An 18,826-nucleotide genomic window follows, 5' to 3' on the forward strand; every position below is an offset into this window, starting at 1 on the left:
GTTCCCAGAGATTAGCAAACTGTTCCCAGAGATTAGCAAACTATTGCCAGAGATTAGCAAACTGTTCACAGAGATTAGCAAACTGTTCACAGAGATTAGCAAACTGTTCACAGAGATCATCAAACTATTCGCAGAAATTAGCAAACTGTTCACAGAGAATAGCAAACTGTTCACAGAGATTAGTAAGCGGTTCGAACAGATTAGTAAACTGACGGTTCGTACAGATTAGTAAATTGTTTGAACGGATTAGTATCTGTTTGCACAAATGTGACCGTACAGCACGAATGAGCCGTAAATGTCCTCAATTGTATTCTGAGTTACAGTGTAAAATGGACATGAAGGTAATATTCATAGATATTTCAATTAGGTGCTACGTGTATCACATTAAATGAGGTACACGTAGCACCAAATTAAGGTACCTATGAATACGACCTTCATGCCCATTTTACACTGTAACTCAGAATACAATTATGAATTTTACGGCTCATTCGTGCTGTACGGTCACAATGATAATTTGTGCGCTGCAGATTAGTAAACTGTGCGCACATATTTTTATATAATCATATACATTTCCCTTCCAAGTGCTTTTACGTTTGTCATGAAAACAAAATATTCTTAGCGCCTTTTATGTTTCATGTCAACATGGTCAATGGAGTTATTAATGGGCATACTAATGGACAAAGTTACTCTGTGCTTTTAGTCTACATAAAACGATCTCACATCGATACAAACAAATAGATCATGTTACAAATAAGGATATTTGTGACCTGCTACCACTTAATGAGCGGAAAGTCGCAAGTTGGTAGTTTCGAGACGTCCTGGCTGCTGAGTTGATGTTCTTTGTTTCACATGCACCTGTTCAAACCAATAGTATGTCTGAATGTCTTTGGTGAATGGGGCACAATGGGCCATTCTCGGAGGACATACTACTGGCTTGTACAGGTGCGTGGCAAACAAAGAACATCAACTCAGCAGCCAGGATGTCTCAAAACTGCCAACTTGCGCCTTTACGCTCATTTCGTGGTAGCCGGTCACATTTGACCCGCACTCGTTCCTACAAAACCTGGAACATGTAATGTGTTAAGACCTTCATAAGATACATACGTAAAGATGAGAACTATTTTTAAAATTGAGTTTTAAAATTGATCCATCGGTTTTGGTACCCGCTGTATATCAACGTACAAAAGCATTTCAGAAAAATTACCAATTGATTTTTGTTAATCCATATTCAGTACTTCGTATTTAGGAAAATATTATTGCTGTTATTTCTTATATCATAAGTGCATTGAAAAACTCCATGACAACTTGTACCATATTGTTTACAAAATACACATGGTATACCAAAACAACATTGGTGTCTAATCCATGTTTTATACAACAATGATATAATTTATGACAATCTCAACCATTTAAGGTGGTACTACACCCCTGGCCAATTTTGTGCCTATTTTTGCATTTTTCTCAAAAATTTTAGCGCATTGTTGACAAGTAAGATATGTTTATTATAGGGGCAAGGACTACAACTACTGCACTGAAAATTCAGCAACTCAAGGCAAGTAGTTATTGATTTATTGATCAAATACTGGTTTCCCTCACTGTTGACTGTAACTCCACAACTGTTGTATGTGCTGAAATAAAATTTCCAGTGCCGTAGTTGTAGTCCTTGCCCCTATAATATACAAATCTTACTTGTCACCAATGCGCTATAATTTTTGAGAAAAATGCAAAAATATGCATAAAATTGGACAGGTGTAGTACCCCTTAAATTTTGGCATGTTCCGCGGTTTTGTGGGAACGGTATACAATATAAATACTATATTGCACATACATTTTATTGATATAAGAGATTATAAATTTACACATGTTTTTGCAACTTCTTTATTGTATCATACATTGAAAATATACATTGTTTTCCCTGAAGAATTACATTATTAAAACCTGGTTTTCAATACAAGAATACCCAGGAGAACCTATTTTATTGCAAGAGTTACCCGTTTCTTGACAATTTTATTTTTGAAGAAAATCTTCATATCCTGCATTATAAAAAAAACCAGTTGTTTAGCATTTTTATTTACTAGTAGCAAGTTTTAGATAGAATATATAGACCTGTTTCTTATCAGCCCAACATATAAAAGAGCTGAAGCTTCGCAATTGTACCTTCTACTTATTTTCATTAATACGTATAATCCTCGCTCTGTCTCGGAATTTATTAGCTCTGAGTGTGACTGTAAATTATTATGATGTTAAGGTTGAGTGGATTTTTAATCAAGCTATTCTGCCGTAAAATATAGTCGTGCAAAATTCTCAAATTTGCCTGGTAAGGTTATCTGACATAACTCGACCACACGGAACATCAAAACATATCTCCTTATTAATTTTGGGCAACTCTATACTCGAGTCAAGAGGCCCAGCAAATAAATCAATTTCGGGAGTACACTACGGTATACCACAAGCATTTTGTGTGAAATTTGCGCATATAGTTTAACATCCTTCTGATTTACTAAAGTTGAATACTGTTGAATATGTGATGTTAACAGGTAAAATTGTGATTATAATCGTGATTTTCATGTTGTGGTTTTCATCCTTTATTATATTGCCTTAGATAATGCATACAAAATATGGATTGTAATGCAATTGTTATGGTCCCTTTATCATTAAGCTCCATTTGTTTGTTGGGGTGAAGTACGAGGGTGGTGTGCGGTGAGGTGTGTGGCGGTTGGTGGTGTGTGTAGGGTATGCGGTTGGCTTGGGTGGGTATGGGAGTAGGGTGGGTGAGATGTGTTTATGGTGATATTGTTTGCGGTGGTGGTGCTTATCATCACCAAGAGTGGGGTGGGCGATTGTGATTTTATGAGCTTATGGTGTATTTGTGGGTGTGTGTGCGTGTGGCTGGCCATTCTATAACAATCTCAACTTGGAAAAACGTAATATCCATTACAGTGTTCAGGGAAGTGATAAAAGAACATTATTCAATGATGTTCCAGGAACATACTACTTAGCAGAGAAACAAATCCTGGAAAGTGTACAATAGTTTTCTTTCATTCAACACAAGAGACCCTCCATCATGTTATATACACTGACTGCCTGTATTATTAATCATATGAAATCGTGCTTAAAAGTGCATGCAATGATTTGCTCATTCGGAAAATCATAAGAATCATCAATATTCAATTCGTTGCACATTTGATAGTAGCCAAGATGTGCTAACATTGCTTGCACGTGATTAAATCGAAAGCCATGTATTAAAGGCAAAAATTGGACATTTTACATGAAATTCTAATGTCTCTATACTTAAAAGTAGAGAAATGAACTATGGACGAATTTGAATGGGGCTTCAACTTTGTCAATACTGTTGTTTCCCTCATTGTTTACTAAATTTGTCATTGCAATAATACCTAATGACAATTTGAATGAATTATCCTTCACTTTTAGCAAATTTTTTACACTTTTGCTAGGATCACTGAATGTGCCTTTAAGCTGAACACACTAAATAAAATCTGAAAAGACACCTACCCACACCCACATACGCAACTTGAATAACATACAACTACTTGTTAATATTCGTCGTACCGAAAAGTAGAAGTACATGACCTCTAAAATATAGTCTCTAAGATACCTCCGAGTTCATCACTTGATGTGCATTCACGACTTCCAATCATTAATGAAATGATTGTCGAGCGTCGGCACATCCATCGAATCATGCCTAGGGTTCCAGCAACAAGATTAACACCATTAATAATGTGTTGAGCAACTTTCGACATTCCTGTTATAACTTCGAGTGTCACTCTGGATTAAGTGCATTTTGGTAGGGGTTATGTAGGATTCGTGTGGTACAACATTTAAAATGTGTTGACATAAAAAGTGTGTGAATGACATATATCTACTGCAGGTTCGGAGCAGGTTGCTCTCACGAAGTAAATTTTATGTACGCTGTAAGGTGTTTTTCAAAATTCATTCAATATTATTGGACACGTATGCATAATTTGTACGCTAGGCTTAACCAAAATTGTCTATTTGATGTAAAACCCTTGTCAAACCACAAACTCTCAATACGAAACAAGAATTTTGAATGTTTCTAGCTAGTATAGTCTGTAGTAGTAGTAGTAAAATGGAAAGACTACACTGTTAATTATGAACCTATCATGCGCAAAAATTAGAGATTGGAACAATGTATGCATTTCACGCATTCTCATTCTTATTTTGCTTTCAACAATGTTGAGTTTTGAATGGAGTGGCAGATGATTGGACAACAGTCTACATAAATATTGCTTGGACTTGAAGGGGAGAGGAGGGAGAGTGAGGGCAAGGAAGCAATATTTCACTCTGCTCATTATTCACGTGCATCGGACCTAAAAACCTCAAATGTCTCAACAAATTTCACACAAGTTTATAAGATTGTTGTTTATAGAATAATTAGACAACTTATTTCAAATTTGACTCATCTTTTCAATGTTTACACAAAATTTAGGTAAAATTTTACACAATTTATTTTAATCAACAGTTGCTATATAAAAGTAAACATCACTGTGTAAGAATTTAAATACTAGTAACCGTTTTGATAGTGTATGCAGTAGAGTTGCGAGACAAAGCTTGACATTTTCAAATTGGTGAATTGTAAATGAACAGTTAAGAAATCGAGACCGCTGAACAAACCGGAAACTTTTAAAGATTCGTTAAGGCTAAGAAAACGAGTTTGACCTACGGCCGTTGTCTACGTCACTCAAGGGGCTATCGAGTAGACTCGTAGCTAGAATATAATTTATGGGGAGATGTGTTCAACCGAAGACTGTCATATTTATTTTAAGGTTTTGATTTTTCCAACAGGAGATTTCCCCCCAGGATTTCATTTAAAATATGTTCAATCACTATGGTTTAATTCTAAGGTGTCTAATAGTAAAAAATAGTACACTTGTAAAACGTTCAAAACACATAAAAAACTCAGAAAGTCTTTGCTACACTCTAATTTCACACTATTCATTTTTCTGAATATAATCCCTACTCATTTAATTTTGATCCCATAAAAATTCGTTTTGATGAGCTATATTGCTCATTTTTATTTGGTACATTATCACTTTAATGAAGAAGTGACAATCTTATCAAAATGAATAGTTTCCGTTTTATTTTAACAAGTAACTATTTTAATTTGACAAGATCTCCAACCCATTATTTGACAAGATTAACCATTTCATTTTGAAAAAGCTCTATTATATCCCCTCGGATAAGATAAACTAAAAAGGGTCATTTTTAACAAGAATCCATTGTATATTTAAAAAAAGGCAATCCGTGTAGCTAAGCGAGACTACTGTTTTTAACTATCTATCACCTATTATGCTGCATTCAATCATGGAAAAAGAGAATTCAACCGAGTTTAGTGAATGATCTCTGTGAATGACCTCGACATGTCATTTTGAATAGAAATCTGCTAAATCACCATCGGAATTCGCCGTAGAAGTGACGTAATAGGGATTTACTACCACATCAATAGATGAATACAATTATATCGCCCTACACTACAAGCAGGTTGCACTCGTCACCTGTGTATGTCTGCAATCATAGATTGAATATAATACCGCTCTTTTCAAAGATACTAATCTTACAGGTGCGATAGATCAGCATGATATGGTTCAATGCTTAGGTACCGCGTGAACGTTGTAGTGCAGGGCGATATAATCAAAAATTGTATTAATCTATTGCTATGTTAGTTAATCCGATTATTACGTCACTTCTACAGCGAGTAGGTTGCCTTGTCAATTTTGGGAATTTTCTATTTAAAAATGAGTAGATCGTTTAAGAGGCAGTGAGCACAATTAACTAAAAGCAATAAAATTGATATGAGCGTGTGGAGAATTTCGTTAACTGCAGTATAACACCACACTTGTTTAAAAGGAAATCGGAATAATACAGAAATTACCGATTGAATGAAATTTAGTGCGATTCAAATAATTTTCAGCATCAAAGGACACCTGATAATGAGTATCAACCACGCATAATGCTCTGCAAATTGAAAAGACCGCAGTCAGTGCTGGCTCTTACCATGAAAGATATTTTCATCTTCTCTGTTCTTACTGATCGACGACACGCGCTGGGCTATGCAATTCACACCACGTAATCTGTTTGAAATCGCATAAAATATCATTCAATCATTAATGCTCTGCATCTTAACCATAGGCTTCAACATAAAAAGTCCAAGTTCTAGATATTTTCTCAAAATACCAAGATCTATCTTAAGAACCACTGAACCAATAATAGGCTTGTTTGTACTCATTTTAATGCATTTGTCATGCTGATTCCAAATATAGTCATGAAAATTTACAATTTTGAAATGTTTGACAAATTTAAACAAAATTTGAAACTTGTCGTCTGCAGTCGATCATTCTGATTTGTTTTTACATAAATGTTGATATAATACTACAGCTAACAATATTTCCTTACGTTCATATAAATCATATTGATGTTATAGTCTGTATATCTACTTCGAGTCACCGGCACTAGCTTTGAAGTTCTGTTCTGCGTTAGTTTAGTGTTACTTGGTGCTTGTACATATGTTTACGCGCGCGATCAACGTGCTGCATATGTATACATGCAAGAAACTATGCTAAGCCAACGCAGCACACGCTGAACTTCAAAGCTAGTGTCGGTGACTCGAGGTAGATATACATACTATAATTACCCATGCTCAAAGTTATGACCATTCATAATTCTTTTTGGGTATTTATATAAATAACATAGGTTTCTCTATATTTTGCCACCGACTTATCATTCATTTTCGTTTCAAGTTATTGTAAACACAGTTATATAAGTCACTTTGCTGTGAGACAAAATACGTCCTTGCCATTTAAAATAGTGAACCAAGATATGACTTACCCAATCAGCATTAATCTTGACCTTGATGACGTCATCGATTCTTAACTAAAAGTAATATTCAGTAATGCTGTGATCAAAAGATTAAATTATCATAAAATGAGCATAAGTATTTTTAAGTCAGCAGAATTTTGTTTTGAATTGTGTATTACCATTGCTCGGTATTCGTCTAACATATCTAAATTATGCAAAAAGATTTTTTTTAAACGGAGGCAGGTATCGACATTAAACTACAAAAGCAAATGTATCTCTACTATTTTTGTAAGGGAAGGAATATTATGACCATAAGCCAAGTAGTATTCGATTAAACACTTAAAGTCAGTTCCAATTACAATTTTAAATATGATACTCTGTTCATTAATCACTATTTTATAATTTAAACAAGTGTATTTTCTCAAAATAATTATAAGAGGATACAAAACAAACATGTCTGCCGTAACTAAACAGGAATAATACATAGCCATTCTCATGATGGCACGCAAAGGCCTTTGGTGTTAAAACAAAAACATTGTATAGATTAAACACTTTATAGCTCATCACCATCGTGTCTGCTATAGCTTTCAATAATTCGATAATCGACGTCAGTTCTTACGTCATTATATCACTATTTCCGTTATTTTGTTATGATTGTGTGAAATAAGCGAGGACATTATGCATGTTTCAGTTTCAGTTTTATTTATTTTAGTTTTATGTTATACATGTATGCTATATATAATGTGGAATGTACGGAATTGAATTTCCTTTTTGATATGGTCTGCCAAAATTCGCTTGGCTATTTACCACAAAAAGTCTTGCCTTGAGTGCCAACATATCGTTTTCTGCACATATTTTGCACGTACCAAATTTTGGAGAACCCAAATTTCAAACCTTAATGTGTAATTATGTGATGGGAGCCTTCCGACGCTTTTGTACTCGTTTACTCAGATTAACTCGTTTTACTTTTTAGTGAGCCATCTGTGCATAGAAAATAATGCTCCAAACTTTATGCCAATGATCCACCCTTTGCCTTTGGGCACGCCAAAAATGCCTGTCTTCCCATAAATTCATTGCCCCGGGTTACATTATAATCATTGCACCTTTCCCAACTTATCTTCTTGATTCCAAATTGATTCGTATCAACTTTGATGGATGTAATTCACTTAACGGGCAAAATTAAGAACCAATCAACTCTTTTCATTATACAGGGCGTATATCGTGGTTTGAGAACCAGAAACCGTAACTCACAATGTAACACATTGTGAGTTAAGGCTTTCTGGTTCTCATCCATCGATATATGCAATTGCACAACATAAAGCGGGGAATACATTGTGCGCATTCTGTGTCCTTGATTCGGAAAAATCGAATCGTATCGTCCCAGATGAAATTGTTTAAAGCAAAAGAACCGTGTAGAAATAACCATTCTAAAAAAATCTTTAACTCAGCGTACCCTTAACCAAGTTGATGATTTATTCATAAGACTGTTCTTTCTAAGGCGGTCTTGAAGATACGGAAATACTGACGGGGCTGTAAAATGATCCAAAATTAATTTGAACTGGCATTGAGATTTAAGCGTTCTTAAGTATCAAACACACAGGAAATCTAGAAAGAGCGAAGAAAGAAAAGAAAAGTTAAAGTATTGCGTGAATTGGAAATGAGAAGAAAATTCGTCTTGCATGTTAAAAAATGACAAAAATAGACGGAGTAAGATATGTGTGGCAGTGGTGGACTAGGATGGGGTGTGTGTGTATGGGGTGTACGTAAGCAGTGTGTGAGAGTTTATGCATATGCTGGTATTTAAGGGTGATGTGAGGTGGGAGTGGCTATGTTATATAGTGTTATGTAGTAGGGGTGTAAAATTGGGGTGTGTGGGGTGGGAGTGTGCGTAGGGATGTGGGGTGGTTTGGGGTGTGTGTGTCAGTGTGCGAATCACCACGAACCACACAAGTAAGATATAGCTATGTTTTTTTCCGGTGATGATTCAGAATTCATCTATTTACAAGGATATCTGAGGTCAGGAAAATCTACGTTGGTCTCATATTTGCTTTTTAGGTTCTGTTTCACGGCCATTATTGTTAAGACCACGCCGTGTTATATAGTTACTGCGTGTGTGTTGTGACTGGAAGTGGGGGTGGACGCATCCGACTTAAGGGGTGTGTTAGGTGCGTATGTGTGGGTTAGGATGTACAATGAGTCAATTCGTTGAATACAATTAACGTCAATTTAACAGATCCGGCTGCGCCAAAACATGACAAACTAAATACCGCTTTAATGTTTTGTAGCGTTAAAATGTGTTTATGGTGTAGAACTTATAAATAACAAATTCATTTCAACACAGTGTCTAGTAAGTATCCTTTCAGTTACCTTACTCCCAAACCACTCTACATGCAGATACATAACAAACAACTATTAATATAATTCTTTCATGGGAATTCTCGCAGCCCGCCAGGTAATCCTCTGAGCGACAGTGAGATGCATGTTTTTTGTGACAAGTCGGACAGTATTATAGCTCCAAACGACGTAACAATCGTCATGATTATAGTTGACAGTTGGGCGGAGTGTGCAAATTTGCACGAGCTTTGACTTACTGAATGCTTAAGGACATCAACCTAATGAAAATAAGTGTTAAGTCGCTGGATGCGATGTTACCATGATATTTCCTAATTACACGCGGTTACAAGTCGGTGACTTATTATATCATGTTGGGTAATAATATTGAAACGTATTTTTCGTTTTGGTGGATACAATTTTGAAAATGTTTCTTCTTTCGAAGCAAGATTTTAGAATCACTTCCGATTTAGTAAGTTGTTAGAATTATAGTTAGGTTTGGATTGTCAGGTTAGTTAGCCCGGTTATGGCTGTAGGGACAGGGGCGTAGCCGGGCGGGGAAACTGCCCCCAGAAAATAAAATGGAGACACCAAAGAGTAAAGTATCTTTAAAATGACTAATTATGGACCAAATTATATTGACAAATGTGGACGAAAATTTAGCTTTGTCCCCTCACACTAAAATCATGGCTACGCTACTCTGTAGGGCTGGGTTAACGACGACTATTCAATGTGAAATTTGCTTGACACTATCCATTAATACTTAAATAATGTTAAGCATTTAAAAAAGTTTACAAACTAATAGCGATTAAAAATATTTAATTGCTAATCACAATTTTTGCTGTGTATTACAATAATTGTTATTGTCAACTACGTATAACAAACCATTCTACACTGTTAAATGTACACAACCCTGTTTGCCACCGGTATACAGTGTGCTTCGACTATATTTATAAATACGTGACATGACCACCTCCGCGCTACCATAACAGGTTGTAGACAGTAAGTCTCGAAGTCACCTTCTACATAGCGGATGGTCGTCTTGTACATTTGAATGCAAAGGCGGTTAACAACGCGAGACTGTGCAGCAACATTGTCTACTTTGTTCTACGTTGTGATTATATTGCAAACGTTTCCGTCGATAAATATTTATTTCCGTCTCCAAATAGGCCTACTTTCAAAATGTTGTTTTTGATAACATAATTACAAATTCGGAATCCCCCCATGTGTAATAATTTTGCTATTCAATTAATACTTAAATTTGATGATATTTATCTAAAGAGTTCCTATCCTTTTCAATGGCATGAGGTTTTTGTTACGCTTGCTGGTCTTGGTATGTCGTGCCCATGGGTCACGTGCGTATTTATAAATACGTATTTATAAATATAGTCGAAGGTAGCTGGTATATGAATTAATATATGACAACCTTAAGGGGGTACTACACCCCTGTGGTAAATTTGTGACTATTTTTCCATTTTTCTCAAAAAATAAAGATACACTGGTAACAAAAGTTACGTATATTATTGGGGCAATGAATCCAATTGCTACACTGAAATTTCAGTGATTCAAGACAAGCGGTTCAGTATATATGATAGGAAATGAGGTACATCTTTGCGGTACCTTATTTCTTATCATAAATAACGAACCGCTTGTCTTGGGTCACTGAAATTCCAGTGTAGTAATTGGATTCCTTGCCCCTATAATATACATAACTTTTGTTACCACTGTGTTATTAGTTTTGAGAAAAATGCAAAAAATAGACACAAATTATCGAGGGGTGTAGTACCCTTAATATTTACACAAAATTTGGTAAGCTTCTACATTATTATCTTGAACTGTAATCAACAGCTGTTAGGTTCATTATTATAGTCAACAGCCTTGTGTATCCTAAACTAAAAGAAAAAATGGTGTTATGTAGAAAAGTAGGTCCTTTGAAATGTGAAAATCCGATGGGAAGAAATAAATATTTTACCCTGTAGCCAGTGTACATATCAATTGCAATAAAAAGTATAGGCCAGTGTCACTGCTCATAGTAAAATTGACACAATTCCCCATCTATTTACAATTCATATTTGTATTTGAACTCTCTTATGGAATCCCGCGGCAGACTGGAGACTAAAAGTGTCAAAAGTTCCGAGACTTAAAAACCAGGTGGAAAATAGAATATTTCAACATCTTGCAATTTAATTTGGTGTTCTACTTTAGTGAACTTGTTTGTTGTTCTAATTTCTTGCCGTTTGACAATTCAGATTTTACACCTGTTTAAAGAACAGCAATTATACGAGTATTCGTTAATAAGACATATTGGGAGTCAAAATTGAAAGCGTTATGTTTCCCCCCGTATCTTTGTTTTTGACAATTGCGAAAATCAAAATTGAAAATCTTCATTTGTTCCCATGTCACTGTGGATTTGTAATTTAAACATACTTACTTATTGTTTTTGTATATGACTGAATACCAAAACATATCAATTCAACTCTCAAGTTTGTTTAAACGGTTGCTTGACACACTTGGGTCCTGATGAGACCAGGGGCAACCAAAATGCTCTAGCCAGGCTAAAAAGCCTATATTAATATGCTGGTCTATATCGAAAGAAAAGAAAGAAACATAATTGAAGCTAAAGAATAAGAAAAAGAAGGCCACTCCCCAAAAGTCACGTGAACAATTTTACTGTTAGCCTCGAGTTGGATCAACAGAGAGGATATTCTAAATCCAATCTCAACTGCCACAGAGGCTATTGCCTCGTCAATGTCTTGCCTGCTAATGCACAAAACGCCCGGCGTGGCTATGAACGTACAGAAAAATGAAAAAAAAATATGTACCATATATATATTGTATAGTATCGGTGTAAATCAATGTCACTTGTTTGTTTGATTTTACAAAAGCAGATTGCATCTTTTGGAAGAAATTGTACAACAATGGGTTTTTATTTTATCCTTCTGACATTGCTTGAAAAGTCCAAAACATGACGCTCTCTGAGAACGCTCTCGGATATCATGTTTAAAAAGTCTCTTCTAGTCCGCTAGGGATATCAAATTCACCTCTTCTAGTGTCCAAAGTGGTATCAAATTATTTTCTTATTTTTTTCGTATTTCTTGATAACAAAATGTGACTTTTTGACTTCCAATTGACATTTCTGGTACAATAACTGTCGTATTTGTGCACTTGATTTTATAGGAGGGGACAAAAGGGGTCTTTCACCAAAACTCACTGAATAATTGATGTCTTTTGGGAAGGAAAATGTATATCTTCAATGAAAAAAGGTTCACATTTTCAGATGATGGTCGGCTTTCCCTCCCAGCTACATATACTTTAAGTACATATCATTAGATTTATAAAGTTTACTTCGAAGGCTGTTAAATGTCAAAATATCAGTTTCTAATAATTTGCCATAAAATTTGTTTTATTTCGCGAAATTCAAAAATTCCAAATTGATATATCTAATATCAGGACATTCCTTGTATTCAGAATGCAATTTGGCGTGTTTGATGTGCTTTCAGGTCCCACAAAAATACTGGGCAAACGTCGCTATCCGAGCCCTTAAAGAATAGTTTGCATCTACAAAACTGTTCGTCATTCTTAAAGGGATATGTTAATCATTTGAATTTGGTACCGCTGCATGCTAATAGTACATCTACTTGTAAAACAAATACAGCTTAGGCTAAGCAGAAATTCAACGACGCAAATATCGATTAACAACCAACACCTTTAACTTAAACGCTTTCTGAAATACTGTTAAAGACACATTAGGAATAATCGATCTTTACTCGGTACTTGGCAAACACCGGTTAATGTTCAATATCAGACGTTTTTATTCCTCACAAATGCATAACCTGAAATGTCAAACTATACCTTTGACATTATATAATAATATCTGGAAAAAATTGTATTCCCGAGCGAGATTTTTAACTGACAGCTGAAAAATCCTCTTTGTAATAGAAATTAATATTTTACGTAGAAATTACGCTAACTGTAGAAAAACATCATTCATTGATTCCTATCATTTTCCCTTTTTATTCCACTCGGTTTTTATCTTTACATGCTTCAATCAAAAGAATCTCCTTGAATGTAAATTGACTTGAATTTGTACATGAATATCTTCTAAGAAAAATTACATAACTGTAAAGTTATAATGGAATATATAAAGATAGAAAGACCATATTTCTCTTTTAAGCGACATATTTAAAAGCGCTATTAATAGAATCGCAAATCTGTAAATCTCCAAATAGGATATTTGTAATTTATGTATCTTACGATGACAGACTTTTATTCGTAATTGTAAAAAGAGTTTATAAGAAAATTAGAACACGGTGGATTGTATTAATCTTTTGCACTTTTCCACGCTGAAGATTACAACAACGGGCTATTCCATTTAAAATCCATTCTCCCCTATTGAAGACATGACCTTAATCTTTCCACATACCATTACCATTCAGGTAACCCCATTTGAAATCCGCACTCCCTGTGTGGATGATTAAGGTCAAGTCTTCCATAGGGTATATGATTTCAACTGGAAAAGGCCATTAAAACAATTTGTTGTACTTGTACGTACGTCAATTGCGTAATCTTTTACAGTTAATTCAACAACGTCATATTTAATACATCAATTAAAAACCGCTTCCTTAGAACCATAGTACAGCATACCGTGCATAGATTGGTGCCAAATTGAGAGGGTTAACTAGTGCGGTTTTTCTGATCGTTGATTATCATAGCCTGTGTCTTGCAATGGTCTGTAAACTTAATCTGTCGTAATATATAACCTACATACAAGCGAGATTAAACAATATCTTGACTGATTAAAAACACGAGAAAAGTACATTATCATCTGTCCAAGCATATTTTGCAGTTATTCGAAATTCGAAATGACATTTTAGAAATTGTTTGCATATCTACAAAATATTCTATACCACAGTTCGTCATTCTTACGGGGTGCATGCACATTTTAATCATTTGAACTCAGTACCACTGCTAATAATACATCTACTTGTAATACAGCTTAGGCTAAGCAGAAATTCAACGACGCAAATATCGAATAACAACCAACACCTTTAACTTAAACGCTTTCTGAAATACTGTTAAAAACACATTAGGAATAATCGATCTTTACCGGTACTCGGCAAACACCGGTTAATGTTCAATACCAGACGTTTTTCTTTCTTTTTATTCCTCACAAATGTATATCCTGAAATGTCAAACTATACATTTGACATTATATAGTAATATCTGGAAAAAAATGTATTCCAGAGCGAGATTTTTAACTGACAGCTGAAAAATCCTCTTTGTAATGGAAATTAATATTTTACGTAGAAATTACGCTAACTGTGGAAAAACATCATTCATTGATTCCTATCATTTTCCCTTTTTATTCCACTCGGTTTTTATCTTTAAATGCTTCAATCAAAAGAATCTCCTTGCATGTAAATTGACTGGAATTTGTACATGAATATCTTCCAAAAAAATTACATAACAGTGAAATTATAACGGAATATATAAAGATAGAAAAGCTATATTTCTTTTTTAAGCGACATATTTAAAAAAGCTATTAATAGAATCGCAAATCTGTAAATCTCCAAATAGGATATTTGTAATTTATGTTTCTTACGATGACAGACTTTTATTCATAATTGTAAAAAGAGTTTGGAAGAAAATTAGAACACGGTGGATTGTATTAATCTTTTGCACTTTTCCACGCTGTAGATTATAACAACGGGCTATTCCATTTAAAATCCATACTCCCCTATTGAAGACATGACCTTAATCTTTCCACATAGAGGGTGTGAATTTAAAATGGAGTCACCCATTCAGCATGTTCAGGTAACCCTATTTGAAGTCCACACTCTCTGTGTGGATGATTATGGTCAAGTCTTCCATAGGGGTGTATGATTTCAACTGAAAAAGCCCATTAAAACAATCTGTTGTACTTTACGTCAACTGCTTAATCTTTTACAGTTAATTCGACAACGTCATATTTAATACATCAATTAAAAAACCGCTTCCTTAGAGCCATAGTACAGTCTATCGTGCATAGATTGGTGCCAAATTGAGAGAATTAAATAGTGCGGTTTTTCTGATCGTTGATTATCATAGCCTGTGTCTTGCAATGGTCTGTAAAATTAATCTGTCGTAATATATAGGCTATATACAAGCGAGATTAAACAATATCTTGACTGATTAAAAACACGAGAAAAGTTCATTATCATCTGTCCCAGCATATTGTGCAGTTATTTGAAATTTTAAATGACATTTGAAGAATAGTTTGCATAGCTATAAAATATTCTATACCACTGTTCATCATTCTAACTTGGTGCATACATATGTTAATCATTTGTATTTAGTACTGCTGCATGCTAATAGTACATCTACTTATAAAACAAATACAGCTTAGGCTAAGCAGAAATTCAACGACGCAAATATCGATTAACAACCAACACCTTAAACTTAAACGCTTTCTGAAATACTGTTAAAGACACATTAGGAATAATCGATCTTTACTCGGTACTCGGCAAACACCGGTTAATGTTCAATACCAGACGTTTTTCTTTCTTTTTATTCCTCACAAATGCGTAACCTGAAATGTCAAACTATACATTTGACATTATATAATAATATCTGAAAAAAATGTATTCCCGAGCGAGATTTTTAACTGACAGCTGAAAAATCCTCTTTGTAATGGAAATTAATATTTTACGTAGAAATTACGCTAACTGTGGAAAAACATCATTCAATTGATTCCTATCATTTTCCCTTTTTATTCCACTCGGTTTTTATCTTTAAATGCTTCAATCAAAATAATCTCCTTGCATGTAAATTGACTTGAATTTGTACATGAATATCTTCCAAGAAAAATTACATAACAGTAAAATTGTAACGGAATATATAAAGATGGAAAAGCTATATTTTTCTTTTAAGCGACATATTTAAAAGCGCTATTAATAGAATCACGAATCCCTAAATCTTCAAATAGAATTTTTGTCATTTTTGTTTCTTGAATACGATGACAGACTTTTATTCATAATTGTAAAAAGAGTTTGGAAGAAAATTAGAACACGGTGGATTGTATTAATCTTGTGCACTTTTCCACGTTGTAGATTATAACAACGGGCTATTCCATTTAAAATCCATACTCCCCTGCATATGTTAATCATTTGAATTTAGTACCGGTGCATGCTAATAGTACATCTACTTGTAAAACAAATACAGCTTAGGTTAAGCAGGAATTCAACGACGCAAATATCGATTAACAACCAACACCTTTAACATAAACGCTTTCTGAAATACTGTTAAGGGGGTACTACACCCATTGATTTTTTTTTTGCATTTTTTGCATTTTTGAAGAAATTACAAAAAAAAATTGGACAAAGTGGTATGCAAAATGAAGGGGCAAATCTTCTCGTTTTATTGGTGGCATCGGTATCAACGTAGCTTACATGCTTTTAAAAGTAGAAGCCAAAAGGTGGTACATCACTGATGATTTAAATTCACTTCATTTTGGAAAGCTTACTATCAACGGATTTCGTTAAAATTTTGGATATGTGTTGCTAACACGTTAGGGAAATAAAGTTGATATGTAAAATGGGAATAAGTGGTTCCTGATTTCTTTTATGACTTCATGAACTTGGTGCTCCACAACTATCAAAAAAGGAACTGGTTAAAATGCTTCTATTTTCAATGTTGAGCTATATTTTGTATTTTTAACTTGCGACATTATTTCACTGAAACTTAATTAAGCCACAGGTAGCAGGTTACCACAACCATACTACAGCAATGTTAAAAAAAATTGTATTTCTTGTCACCTATACCACCATATTGGGTAGTTTTCCGTAAGCTTAACTTTTGTGATTTTGGTAACTATTTTATATTTATTTGTGAAATCCATCTCAACTAGGCATTCTAAATTGTACTCACCATTTACATCCCAAGGTATATTAGTATATCCACCTTGCACTTCTCGATATATATCCAGTTAAAGACAGAATATCAAAATTATTCCTCATTATGATATCACAAACTCTCACATGTGTATTCAAAATTCATGCTTAAATTTGACCTGAACCAATTGACCTATAACCTGACATACGGTGACCTAATAGCCTTTTCTTCTCCTAACAACACATTATAATATTATTGACTAATGAATATACATCCATTGTGTAAGTGTTTATATATTTTGCATGCACCACTAGATTTTCTATAGAGAGTATAACAAAGGATTTAATGTATTCTATTAATGTACCCTACTTGAACATGCTGAATAGAATAAATCATGGTTTGTTATGAAACACGCATCTGAGTAACTAGGATACAGTAAACAAAATATATATAGGGCTAAAATGACTTACTACAATTGTTTAAAAGCACTTTTCTTCTTCTTTTTTTCATATTTTTTTTTTATTTCACATGATCCGTGCATATATCGCCTAGCTATAAATGAAAAAATATTTATTTAGACCAATCAAACCAATATATGGGTGTAGTACGCCCTTAAAGACACATTAGGAATAATCGATCTTTACTCGGTACTTGGCAAACACCGGTTAATGTTCAATACTATAGACGTTTTTCTTTCTTTTTATTCCTCACAAATGCATAACCTGAAATGTCAAACTATACCTTTGACATTATATGATAATATCTGAAAAAAATTGTATTCCCGAGCGAGATTTTCAACTGACAGCTGAAAAATCCTCTTTGTAATGGAAATTAATATTTTACGTAGAAATTACGCTAACTGTGGAAAAACATCATTCAATTGATTCCTATCGTTTTCCCTTTTTATTCCACTCGGTTTTTATCTTTAAATGCTTCAATCAAAAGAATCTCCTTGCATGTAAATTGACTTGAATTTGTACATGAATATCTTCCAAGAAAAATTACATAACAGTAAAATTGTAACGGAATATATAAAGATAGAAAAGCTATATTTCTCTTTTAAGCGACATGTTTGAAAGTACTATTAATAGAATCGCAAATCTGTAAATCTCCAAAAAGAATATTTGTAATTTATGTTTCTTACGATGACAGACTTTTATTCATAATTGTAACAAGAGTTTGGAAGAAAATTAGAACACGGTGGATTGTATTAATCTTGTGCACTTTTCCACTTTGTAGATTATAACAACGGGCTATTCCATTTAAAATCCATACTCCCCTATTGAAGACTGGACCTTAATCTTTCCACATAGAGGGTGTACATTTTAAATTGAACCTCCATTCAGGTAACCCCATTTGAAATCCACACTCCCTGTGTGGGTGATTAAGACCAAGTCTTCCATAGGGGTGTATGATTTCAACTGGAAAAGCCCATTATAACAATATGTTGTACTTTTACGTCAACTGCTTAATCTTTTACAGTTAATTCGACAACGTCATATTTAATACATCAATTAAAAATCGCTTCCTTAGAGCCATAGTACAGTCTATCGTGCATAGATTGGTGCCAAATTGAGAGAGTTAACTAGTGCGGTTTTTCTGATCGTTGATTATCATAGCCTGTGTCTTGCAATGGTCTGTAAACTTAATCTGTCGTAATATATAGGCTATATACAAGCGATATTAAACAATATCTTGACTGATTAAAAACACGAGAAAGTACATTATCATCTGTCCCAGCATATTTTGCAGTTATTTGAAATTTGAAATGACATTTTAGGAATAGTTTGCA

The 18,826-nt window shown here is 34.2% G+C and overlaps 1 protein-coding gene across 2 annotated transcripts in view; it reads left to right on the plus strand.

The window, feature by feature from the left end:
- Positions 1–18,826, plus strand: part of LOC140159095 (neuronal acetylcholine receptor subunit alpha-7-like) — a 133,307-nt gene that overhangs the window by 94,450 nt on the left and 20,031 nt on the right. The gene's annotated exons all lie outside the window — the stretch shown is intronic.

The sequence above is a fragment of the Amphiura filiformis genome, chromosome 8 (assembly GCF_039555335.1).
Source record: "Amphiura filiformis chromosome 8, Afil_fr2py, whole genome shotgun sequence".
NCBI lineage: Eukaryota > Metazoa > Echinodermata > Ophiuroidea > Amphilepidida > Amphiuridae > Amphiura > Amphiura filiformis.